General features: G+C 45.2%; 1 long non-coding RNA gene across 1 annotated transcript in view; it reads left to right on the top strand.

Annotated features, from left to right (window-relative positions):
- Positions 1–9566, top strand: part of LOC121035627 (uncharacterized) — an 11673-nt gene extending 2107 nt beyond the window's left edge. The window contains exons 2-3 of the long non-coding RNA XR_005792994.1: positions 8069–8203; positions 9271–9566. This is a non-coding gene — a long non-coding RNA (uncharacterized LOC121035627). The remainder of the gene's footprint in view (positions 1–8068; positions 8204–9270) is intronic.
- Positions 9567–11961: the final 2395 nt, after the last annotated feature.

The raw sequence follows: 11961 nt of genomic DNA, 5'->3' as shown, positions 1-11961 counted from the left end.
GATCTCATAGTTCATGGATCCGAGCCCCGCAATGAGCTCTGTGCTGACAGCTCAGAGCCTAGAGCATGCTTCGGACTCTGTGTCTCCCTCTCTCTCTGCCCCTCCCGTACCCACTCCTTGTCTCTCTCTTTCTCAAAAATGAATAAATACTAAAATTTTTTAAAATAAATAGATTAGGTAAGCAAGCATTTTATTTTAAAATGTTTATAGCAGATGTGTCTGTCAAGCATCCATTCTGCCCTTGCTCATTTCCAGTGGCCCTGAATTTGTTTTTGGTGATCTATATGGTTCTAAGGAATTTGACCGCAGTTCCAGCTCTAGCTTTTGAGAAATGGACCAGCAGCATCCCCTAAGCCACAGTAACTGGTTTGTAAATAGGCCTGTGTCCTAGCTGGTCTAATCTGAGTGGCACACAGATGGTTTTATTTGCCCTCTGTATGGTATAGTATAAAGATGGAAAGCCTGGAGCCGCTGCAACCATTTTGCCATTATGAGGGAGGTCAATTTGGGGGTGAAACTAAACACTAAACAGAAATAGACCAAACACAAAATATTTGCAGGAAATGAAGCCAGGGCCCTGTTTAACCATAACCAAACATTCTGTTACGTTATCCATAAAATCCTGTCATTTCTAAGCCACTCTGAGTTTAGTTTTCTGTCATCTGTCACAGAAAGCATAAGTGACTGATACATTTTTGTCTGATTAATATATTTTTCTTATAAACAACTCAGAAAATTCTGAAAAATATAAAGAAGAAAATAAAAATCATCAATAATTCTACTACCCAGAAAAATTATTGCTAACATTTTGGGGATGCTTTTGCAGTTTTTATTGAGGAGAAATTAAACATAAATATTATATACTAAAACTTTATCTCTTGATTTTATTTCCTGGACATTGTATTATATGAAAATTTACATTGCCCTATGTAATCATCACAAAAATTTTTTTTTAATGGCAGTGTGTTTCAACCACTTATGTATATAGATATTTTTTTCAAAGCTGCTGAAATGAAACTTAGTGTTTGGGCTTATGTTTGTGTATTCTTTTGTAATATCTTGCAATTTCACTTTCTATCACTTGTGTTATATAAGATAGATACATCTTCATTAAACGATCATTTACTGAGCACTTACTACAAGCTGGTGGTAGGTTGTGGGGCTAATGCATAAAAACCAACCCCAGTCCCTGCCCTCAGGGGCCTCATAGTCTGGTGCGGAAGGCAGACATTTAGGTTTGACTATGTGTCAAACCACAGAGATAAATTCATTATTACACAATGAGGCTTCTGTTAAAGGGGAGGGAATCTTCGATGTTAGAATGGTGTGAAGTGAAGTGTTCCATGCAGAAATCGTGTTTGAGTGGATTAGCAAAGAGAGCTGGATTGAGGGAGGGGGATGGGTAGGGGAGACTCTTCTCTGCAGGAGAACAAGAATGGGTAAAGGCCACAGATCAGGAGGTAGCTATGCACATTTGAGGAAATGGAAGGTCACCATGGTTGCAATCCTGGGAGGACAGAGCGGAGGGGAGAGGCTGAGTAGAGATGGTGGAGGTGAGGTTGAAGGGGGGAGGAGAAGTTGATAGGAGGGCAAGGACCAGACCAGGAAGAACCTTCTCTTTTCTCTTCATTTTTTTCCCCCTTTTATCCTGACTGAGCTAAATGGGAGACATCAAAGGGTTTTGGCAAGGAGCTGATAGCATTGATCTTTGGCCTGCAAAGCTTATTATGACAGGGTAGGTGGGAGGACACCAGGTGACAAGTTCCACCATCTAGAGAGATATGGCCATTGGTTTGGGCAGGCGGTGGGAGAGGTGGAGGAGAAACTATGAGTAGGAGATGCTGATCCCTATGGAGGGGGCCTGGTGACAGGTGGATGTGGTGAGTGGAGGACACACTTTGCTTGTGGGTTCATGGGAATAGATGGAGGGGTGCATTGAGAGAGAGGGTCATGAGTATAGACAGTATCCTCCAGGAGAGACTGAGGCGAAGCAGCTCATGTGGCATGGGCTGGGCAGCCTATAGCTCACAGGAGAGGTCTAGGCTGGAGAGACACATTGTAAATCATCAAAGACAAGATGGAAATTGCAGTCTTGGGTGTGGAAGAGAGTGTCCTTCACGAAGGAGGATGCAAGTAAGATTCCCATTCACAAAATGGTCCAGGGTCCGTCTTCAGGAACACCACGGTTTTTTTTCTTTTCTCTGAAGTATAGTTGATATACACTATCAGATTAGTTTATATTAGTTTCAGGAGTACAATGTAGTGATTCACCATTTCTACACACCGCAAAGTTACAGCCAAGATAAGTGTAGTTACAATCTGTCACCATCTGAAGTTATTACAATGTCATCGACTATGCTACTATATTACTTTTCATCCCAGTGACTTACTGATTTTCTAACTGGGAGTTTATAACTCTTATTCTCCTTCTATTTTATCCACCCCCATCCCTCCCCCTCCAGCAAACACGTTTGTTCTCTGTATTTATGAGTCTGTTTCTGTTTTGGTTTTTGTTTGGTTGGTTGATTGGTTGTTTTTGTTTTTAGATGCTACATGGGGCCCCTGGGTGGCTCAGTCGGCTAAGCGTCCGACTTCAGCTCAGGTCATGATCTCACTGCTCGTGACTTTGAGCCCCGCGTCGGGCTCTGTGCTGACAGCTCAGAACCTGGAACTTGCTTCCAATTCTGTGTCCCCCTCTCTCTCTGCCCCTCTCCCGCTCATGCTCTGTCTCTTTCTCTCAAAAATAAATAAATGTTAAAAAAAGATCTGTTTTTAGATTACACATTTAAGTAAACTCATATGGTATTTGTTTTTCTCTGCCTGACTTAGTTTACTTAGCATAATGCCTTCTCGGTCCATCCATATTGTCACAAAAAGCAAGATCTCATGCTTTTTTATGGCTGAATAATATTCCTGTGTGTGTGTGTGTGTGTGTGTGTGTGTGTGTGTGTGTACGCACGTGTGTGTACTCTGTCCACTCATCTATCAACAGACATTTGGGTTGCTCAAGGGAAGATGACTGGGTGGGAAGGATAAATCCCCAAGAAGCAGCAGAGAAGTCCAAGAATAAAGTGAAGAGTGCAGCATCTTGTCGTCTATAGTAAGACAGTGCGTCGAGAAACACAGAGTCATAACAAACATCTAGGACTGCAGAGAGGTCTGCACGGATGAGCACTGATACATGCTCTTGGATTTTGCAGCATTTGGGCTTTTAGTGACTCTAGCAAGTCCTATTTTGGGGATATGATGGGGGCAGAAGCCCAGTTGTGGTATGAGGAGAGGTTGGGAGAAAAAGGAATGGAAACAGATCTTATGAAAAACTTCTAGGAATTTTGCTGGGAAGGGGAGCAGAGAGTTAGGGCTAATGTGGTTCTCAACTTGTCTGTCCACAAGAATTATGTGAAGTGCTTTAGAAAAATCCCAGTGCCAAGGCGACCCACTAGACCTAGAGTCACTAGGAGTTGGACCCAAGCACCGGGGCAGTTTATAAAACTCCCAGATGACTCCAATGCACAACCCAAACTGACAATTACCAGGTTAGAAGGAGATATGAGGTTGAAATTATATACAAATACATTTTAAGGACTGCAGAGCCTTGAATGTGCTTAATTGTTGATAGGAGGGGTCTAGGTGGGAGGGAAGAGTAGGCACAGTTGTTTGTGTAATCCTGAGCTGCAGGAGAAAGAAACCCATAGAAGCAGTGGAATGCATTATGCTTTTAACTGCACCATGGGTTACCTTGACGTTTAGAAACATATTTTAATCTGCATTTCTATAATTATCCAAAGTCCAGAGTAAAGTTGCTTTTTAAAGCATTTCCTTTTTAAAAAAATTTTTTCTAATGTTTTATTTATTCTTGAGAGACAGAGAGAGAGAGAGAGAGAGAGAGAGAGAGAGAGCATGAGTGGAGAAGGAGCAGAGCAAGAGAGGGACACAGAATCCAAAGCAGGCTCCAGGCTCTGAGCTGTCAGCACAGAGCCTGACATGGGGCTCGAACCCACAAGCTGCAAGATCATGACCTGAGCCGAAGTCAGACGCTCAGCTGACTGAGTCACCCAGGCACCCTTAAAGCATTTCCTATAGAAAAGAATGCAGCTAAGCATTTTCCACATACCTTTTTTCCTTTTCCTGAGTTTTTCATCCAGGTGATGGTTGCAAAATAATTATTTTTTACACACTGTATTTTTCTTTTAAAATTCACTTCTGACATTTGCATTTAATTTTGTCACCATGGTTTAAGTCAACTGTTTAGATTTAACTCTGGATGTAATTTATTTAAATGCTTCCTACTGCTATGATGTCCCTATGACATCCCCACTCCTGGTCTGAAATTCCTCCCTCATTTGGTACGTGTGTTCAAAAAGGTATAGAACATGATGTTTTCTGAACTCTTGAGTAACTGAAAATTTTTTCTTCTTACCTTCACAAGTAAAAAACAGCCATAAGCATAGATTTCTTACATTTCAATATTCTCCATAAATACTCGGCCAATATTATTTTCTGTTCCACGATAGCTAACTTGGTTTCCTACCTGTATCCTTGCAAGGTGTGTTCCTGATATCTTATGTTTACAACAAATTTCCAGAAGGTGGCTCTTTGTTGTTGGTCTAGCTTGGGACATGGTGAACACTTACGGTTTTGAGGACATTTTTTTCCTCAAAAAAGTGTTCTTTAGTTCTGATTCTGATTATTACTCTGGTTTGAGCAGTTTTGGTTTATTCCTCGGGAACACTGTCAGCCTTAGACACAATCTTCGTCCTTTGTCCTTCATGTCTCTTATTTTTTCTGTTTTCATTTGACCGTTTTCCTTTGCATTCGGGAAGAAGTTTTCAAGTTTATTCTCCAGTTACCAACTGTGTCCTTCTGCAATTTCCATTCTCTCTTTTGCTGCCTTCAATGTACTGGGATTCTATTTTGCATTAGCTTGTAATCTTCCATAATTGCACTCCTCTCCTCTTTACCTTTTTGCATTCTTTTAAAAATCATAGCCCGTCTCACCTTAGGCGTTCTGTCACTATGTCAACAAGACCGTATCTTCTGGCATTCTTTCGGAGCTGTCATTTTAGAGGTCTGCTATTTTCCAGAGTCTTTTTTTTTTTTTTAATTTTTTTTTCAACGTTTATTTATTTTTGGGACAGAGAGAGACAGAGCATGAATGGGGGAGGGGCAGAGAGAGAGGGAGACACAGAATCGGAAACAGGCTCCAGGCTCCGAGCCATCAGCCCAGAGCCTGACGCGGGGCTCGAACTCACGGACCGCGAGATCGTGACCTGGCTGAAGTCGGATGCTTAACCGACTGCGCCACCCAGGCGCCCCCCTTTTTTTTTTTTAATTTTTTTTCAACGTTTATTTATTTTTGGGACAGAGAGAGACAGAGCATGAACGGGCGAGGGTATCTTCCAGAGTCTTTAAGATGATGCAATGTGTCTCTTGTTCTGTGACTTGTTTTCCCAGTAAAACCCCTGGCTAACCAACATGTTTGCGAATATTCTGTATGCAGATTGCCTGTGTATGCCTTCTGTACCCTTGGGCATGTGGTCAATTCCCTGCTTCTTTCAACCGGTCTGTTTGTCAGGCTGATATAGACTCAGGCTGTGGCTGAATTCCCAGTGTCTGCTCGTTCTCCACCCCACTGGCTTAACCGGCACGAGAGAGCATCTTCTCCTGCCTGCAGTTTAACCTTCTCTGTCACACTGAGCATAGGGCTGCAGGAACCCCCGTGAGCTCCAGCATTCATGGCAATGGGAACTCACCCTGCTTCTGTCACTCTACGTTCGTTCCCTCGCTGTCCTTTTCTTCTCACGCTCAGGCCTTGCAGGAGGCAATGGTTCTGCTGCAGAACTGTGTCTGCAGTCCCTGCTTCTGGTCCCTGCACCCAGGTTCTGGGCAGTTTTATCCCCGGATTTGCAGCCTCTGGTGGTGGAAGCAAGTCCTGATCTGGGGAAGGGGCGCACTTGCGGACAGAAGTGCCTGAACCACAGAGGGGCAGCTGACTGGCTTCCCTACTGATGCTGATCTTGTAGCCCTGAAGCAAAGCAGAGAGATGAGCAGATGAGCCTTGCTTCCCACCCCACCGGCCGCTTTCCTCCGTCAAGTTCTACAGGATCTGTAGCCCATGGGTCTTCTCAGATTCTACCAATGTCTGAAATGTTGGCATCGTGAGTTGTTCTCCTTTTCTATCTTAGTCAGAACATTAAATGGGAGGCCAGCGGAGTTTTCAATGAAGCACTTAAATTGAGGCCAGATGCCATTTTGTGCTTTTCTTTTAAAATTTGAGTGGTGAGGGGCGCCTGGGTGGCGCAGTCGGTTAAGCGTCCGACTTCAGCCAGGTCACGATCTCGCGGTCCGTGAGTTCGAGCCCCGCGTCAGGCTCTGGGCTGATGGCTCGGAGCCTGGAGCCTGTTTCCGATTCTGTGTCTCCCTCTCTCTCTGCCCCTCCCCCGTTCATGCTCTGTCTCTCTCTGTCCCAAAAATAAATAAACGTTGAAAAAAAAATTAAAAAAAAAATAAATAAACGTTAAAAAAAGGTTTTTTTAATTACAGGGCCTCAGAGTAAAAGGGGAAATCTTTTGGACTTCCAGATGAAAAGAACACGATATGTTAAGAGTAACATCTGACTTCTTATCTGCACCCATGGACCTTAGGAGATGGTCAAAACCCCAATAACTAGCAAATCTACACCGAAACAAAAGGGATTGATAGTGGCCATGTACAATAAATGCTGAATAATGATTCTGAAAATAACAGTATGGATCATACAGACTGTAAAGGACATTCTAGTAATGTCCTAGAGCTAAATATCTTTAAGAAAATGAGCTGGTAAAATGGGGAAGGAAAAACCTCGTAAAGATCACTTTTGGGGGGAAGAGGACTAAGGAGAAGTAAAATGTTTGCAATATCTCATATTGAGACTTGGAGAGAGGGAGGGAGAAAGACAGTCCTGGCAATAGAAAGAGTTGGTATTTTGACAGATGCAAAAACAAAGAATCATGCACCATGGGGCGCCTCGGTGGCTCAGTTGGTTAAACGTCCAACTTCAGCTCCGGTCGTGATCTCACAGTTTGTGAGTCTGAGCCCCACATCAGGCTCTGTGCTGACAGCTCAGAGCCTGGAGCCTGCTTCGGATTCTGTGTCTCCTTCTCTCTCTCTCTCTCTCTCAAAATTAAATAAATGTTAATTTTTTTTTAAAAAAGAAGAATTATGTACCAGATGAAGGGCACTTGGAAAAGAAAGATAACCATTGATTTTCCCCTTTTAACATTCACTTTAATTTAGGGTTTTGATAAGCCACATTCACAATGTTTGCACTTTGAGTACAATTGCCTTTTGAGTTAGTACTGTCAATAGGACATAAATTAGTTGAAAATTCTGATTATAAGAGTATAATTAATGATTGGAGCAAAACGTAGACACGAGCGATACAGTTTATGGAGGAAGTATGGAACAATTTATTATTTACACTTGCCTTTATTTTCATCTCACTCAAACATTGTTGTTCCGTTATATCAATCAGGCCTTCAAAATAATTACTAAATTCAGACATCTTTGATATTTTTCTAACTTTCAGTATTGCAAAGACCATAGCTTTGCACATTAAACAAACAAACAAACAAACAAAAAACCTGTGGTCATTGCAAAGGTTTATTTACCAGGCCAGGAGGATAGAATATATATATTTACCTGTATGTTAGCTTGAGTTAAACTTTTAAATATTTAAACATGTATTATGTTTGGCCTCCATTTGTACACTTGACCTGGACCCTGCAAATGTTCAGGGATGGACCCATTGCTCAGAGCGTAGCTACCACTGTGCCTTTAGTATCCTGTCAGAGAGAACCTGCTTCAGTGAGCATTATATAATTGAAAAGCTATTAGTAATTCCCGTATGAAGGGATTATAACGTATACTTACATTCCTGAAGACAGAGTTCAGCACTAGGTTGGAAAGAAAAGAAACCTTTAAACAGTGGAGGGGGGCGGGAATCTGAATTAATGAGGGATCTCCGTGGCACTTTCCGGCCACGGAGCCTTTGTGCTAGTTAGTACATTGCACAACGTGCTCTTTCCAGTGTTCAAGGGGCTCGCTGATGAATGTTCTGGAGTAGCCCTGACCTTGCTTAACATGAGATGTTCCTGTGAAGTTCCTTAAGGACACCATGGTCTGCTCATCTTTCTACTTCCAGATCTGGAATAGTTGAGACCAAGTAAGTGTTTGTTCAGTTGGAAGTTTCCAGGCGTTCTGGAAGCCAGACTGCCTTGGGTCCAGAGCCTCCTTGTGGCATAAAGTTCCTGGTGGTCCCTGGGTAGAAACTCCATTTCTTTGGGTCTCAGTTCTGTTGTCTGGAGAATACTAGCACATACCTCAGAGGGTGATGGTAAAGATGAAATGAATGTATACATTCAAAGGACACAGATCAGCAGGAACTAGAGAAACATTCGCTGTTATTATTAAGCAGGGTTAATAAATGGTTCAATTCAACACACATCAGTCGAATATCTGTCTTCCACCAGGGTGACGGAGGGCACACACAGGTCTGTCATGGGCCAGGCATTGTGCTTGGTTGTGAATATCAGCCTAAACGGGACCCAGTCTCTGCCTTTTTGGGGGTTCATATAGTAAGAGATTCAGATAATCTTTTATAATGTGGTCCTGGAAACTCCACGTGGGAGGTCTCTGGCAGGTGGAAATTATTTCCTAAAAAAGTGGGGTTGAAACTGATAGAAACTCTTTACGCTTCTTGGGGAACGTGAGGAATCAAGATCCATTCAGGTTGTAATGGCATTTGATTTTGTTTGCTTGAAATGTGAGGTATTGGGGCGCCTGGGTGGCGCAGTCGGTTAAGCGTCCGACTTCAGCCAGGTCACGATCTCGCGGTCCGTGAGTTCGAGCCCCGCGTCGGGCTCTGGGCTGATGGCTCAGAGCCTGGAGCCTGTTTCCGATTCTGTGTCTCCCTCTCTCTCTGCCCCTCCCCTGTTCATGCTCTGTCTCTCTCTGTCCCAAAAAATAAATAAATGTTGAAAAAAAAAATTAAAAAAAAAAAAAAAAAGAAATGTGAGGTATTTAAGGAAAAGCAGTTGCAGGTTTGGGGATGAGCACTCATGACCGGGGGCAGTGGTTGCACAGACCACAGCCTTGCGGTCCCCATCCGTGGTCTCTGTTTTAAGGCTCACTTGGGTGTCCTGTGTGTCTTAGCTTTTGCATCCAAGCGAGCACCATCTCTGGGGTTCCAGAGTGTTGCTTTATCTTTTGAAACATTTCTCCCTCTTCTAGACACTTCTTCACAGGCTTCCTGTTGCCATCAGAACCGACACATCCTGCAGAGGCTTCCGGCTCATGGATCAAGCGTGTGCAACAGGGGAGTCAAGTTGCATCGAGTGCTTCCCAGAGGAGTTCTTTCTTCCTCCCTTTTTCTTCCCCTGCCGGTTTCCTTCTTGTCCCTTATCTCTGCACCCTTCCCCACTGGCCCCAAATCCTCAGACTTCCTCTGTAGATGCCAAGTGATGATTTCAGAGACTGTGAGTCCAAGGGCCTCTATTTGGGCAGGACCCTTATGGGTCTGCTTCAGCTCTGGATAAAGCAGAGCTTTATCCAATCTCTTGATCCTTCCATTCATTCATCTACCCCTTTAACAAGAATTCTGAGGGCTTCTCACAGCCAGGCTATGTTACTTCCACATTCTGGGGATTCCGGGATGAATATTGCCCACGAGGAGCTCAGTGTAGAAGGAAGGCCAGAGCAAGCAATAATCAAACTGTAACACTAAGAAGCACTATTAGAGCTGGGGACACCTCATGCCCTTTCTGCTGAGGTCAGAGACATTTTCGCAGAACGTGTGAGCAGGAACCGGAAGGTGAATATAGATTTTCCAGGGGGGCTTGGTTAGGGAGGGACTCTGGCCAAAGCTGGTATGAGAGCCCGAACTTGTCCAGGAGGGGGCAGCTCCCTATGTGCGGGGCGGGGGGGCGTTAGCATGAGAGACTGGTGGAGGGCGAGGCGTGAGAACAGACTGCGCTGGGACCGTGAGGAGCCCAGTCACTGTCTGGGATGGTGGAGCTATTGAGGGCTTAGGGCAGAAAGCACGGGATGGAGCTCCCAGTAAACATCTGTATGCTGGGACAGTCTGATCAACGGCACTCATGGTTTTCTTATAAAATACGTGTTTTAAAGTTTAAGGATGAGGAAATGGAAAGGAGGATGTTAAACCAAGAATGTTGAGGTGAAGAAGCACTCCGAGGGTGCTGTGAATTTCCCTCCAAGCTGGGTATTTCGAGAGGACGGAAAGCCTGCCGAAGACCTGTCATTCCCCCCTGCGAACATGGCAATCAAACAAAGTGAAGCTGTGACAAATGGGGAACACGTAGTCAACACGATAATTAAGACCCCAATCCAGTAACTCAGGTTTCCTTTTTCTTGGGTTTTCCTGCTTGGCTTTGACAATGTCTGAATGAAGTCTAATTCGCCAGAGCCTGCTTTGCCATCGGCCGCCGGTACCAATCTTAGTTTCCTTGAGATCCATCCTTTTGTAGGAGAGGGGAGAAAAGGAAGTCTAAATATTCTGCCAGTGGCCAGAGCTGGGGAAGGGACGCTGCAGAGGGCACAGAAATTCATCTGTGGGCGGCTGTCCTTATCTGTTCCATTTTCCTTAAGGCACCATAGAGGTTTCATCAGAGATCCCGGAGGGTCTTCTGTGGGGCCACTGGAAGCGTGTGGAAATGTGGCCCAAGGATGTCATTCTCCAGAATTAGCCTGCCAGCAGGCTCGGCCTCCCGTCGGTCCTCTGCAAGGCCTCCTGAAAGCTGGAGGTAATGGGAAAATAATCCGGTGGGGAAGGGAGGGGAAGAAGCACACGTATGACTTTTGGCACGTCCAGAGTGAGATTCCCAAGCTGCCTGTGGCCGTCTCAGATGGGCAGGAAAGCCAAGGTTCTCTCGGGTTCTCCGGTTGTTCCTGCTACGATCTGTTGTTTATTTACTTTTGCATTTCAGTGGCTTCTGATTCATGGCAGCAGGTGGGGAGAAAGGGAAAGGAAGGGACAGCAGCTTCGGTGGGGCCTCGGAGTCTCTCCCGAGTGACAGCTTTCTCACGTGGTTGCACGGAGGGCTCGCGCGTTGCAGGCACAGCGAGCGGCCACCAGGGGGCGGGCTGTCAGGGCCACAGGCGAGCTGCCGCTCTCTGTGGTCGGCGTCCCGCCCAGGATGGCTGCGGGGCTGCCCCAGGTTTGCCTCGCTAAACCGAAACTTCGAGAAACCAAGGGCTCTGGACGTATTACAATGTCTGGCTCTTGAGAGGTTCTCTGTAAATTCTAGAGCCCAAGCTGACGGTGGCGCAGGCTTTTAGAGCCCCCTCATTTACCAGACGGTGAAAACGGCGTGACTGTATCATGCATGTTCAGAAGTCACCTCCTGGCAGAAGCAGGACATGTTTGTACCACGCTGATTCGGTTTACTTTGTTTACTTATGTTTCGAGTTTGTTCTGTTGTCTTTGTGCCTGTTTCTAAAATAGAGCCAGCCGGTGGTAGTCTGCGGGTTCAAGACTGGGCAGCACGCATATTCCTTTTGCACCGTGGGGGCACGGCCGGGCTGAGGCCGGTCGTTTTTGAGGGCAGTGGGCAGCGGCGACCTGAACTTGCACATGACGACCGAGAGTTAAGTGTTCCTTGTGCTTTGTGCCCTGGGCACCTGGCCTGCTTAGCCCCCGGCCCTGGTCCCTCAGCACGGCTCCCAACGAGGAGCTAGCTGGTCAGGAACAGATTGTAGAAGGTAGAGCGTGCGCAAAATGGGAGGGCATGACCTGCGAGACTGACAGAGGCAGCCTGAAACGCCGTTTTGCTTCCCAAGGTCAGGTTTAATTCTGTCTTGGATCTCAGGTCAGCTTTGGCTCCAAACAAATTTGGACCAAAGCTCAGGTATTTGAGATCAGCTACACCCGGTCACACTGTTTCCTCTTAAGGCACTGGGTCA

The sequence above is a fragment of the Herpailurus yagouaroundi genome, unplaced genomic scaffold (genome assembly GCF_014898765.1).
Source record: "Herpailurus yagouaroundi ecotype Mexico unplaced genomic scaffold, PumYag 161, whole genome shotgun sequence".
In the NCBI taxonomy this organism is placed as follows: Eukaryota; Metazoa; Chordata; class Mammalia; order Carnivora; family Felidae; genus Herpailurus; species Herpailurus yagouaroundi.
Note: the sequence above shows the minus strand (reverse complement) of the source record. Positions and strands in the feature narration are given on the sequence as shown.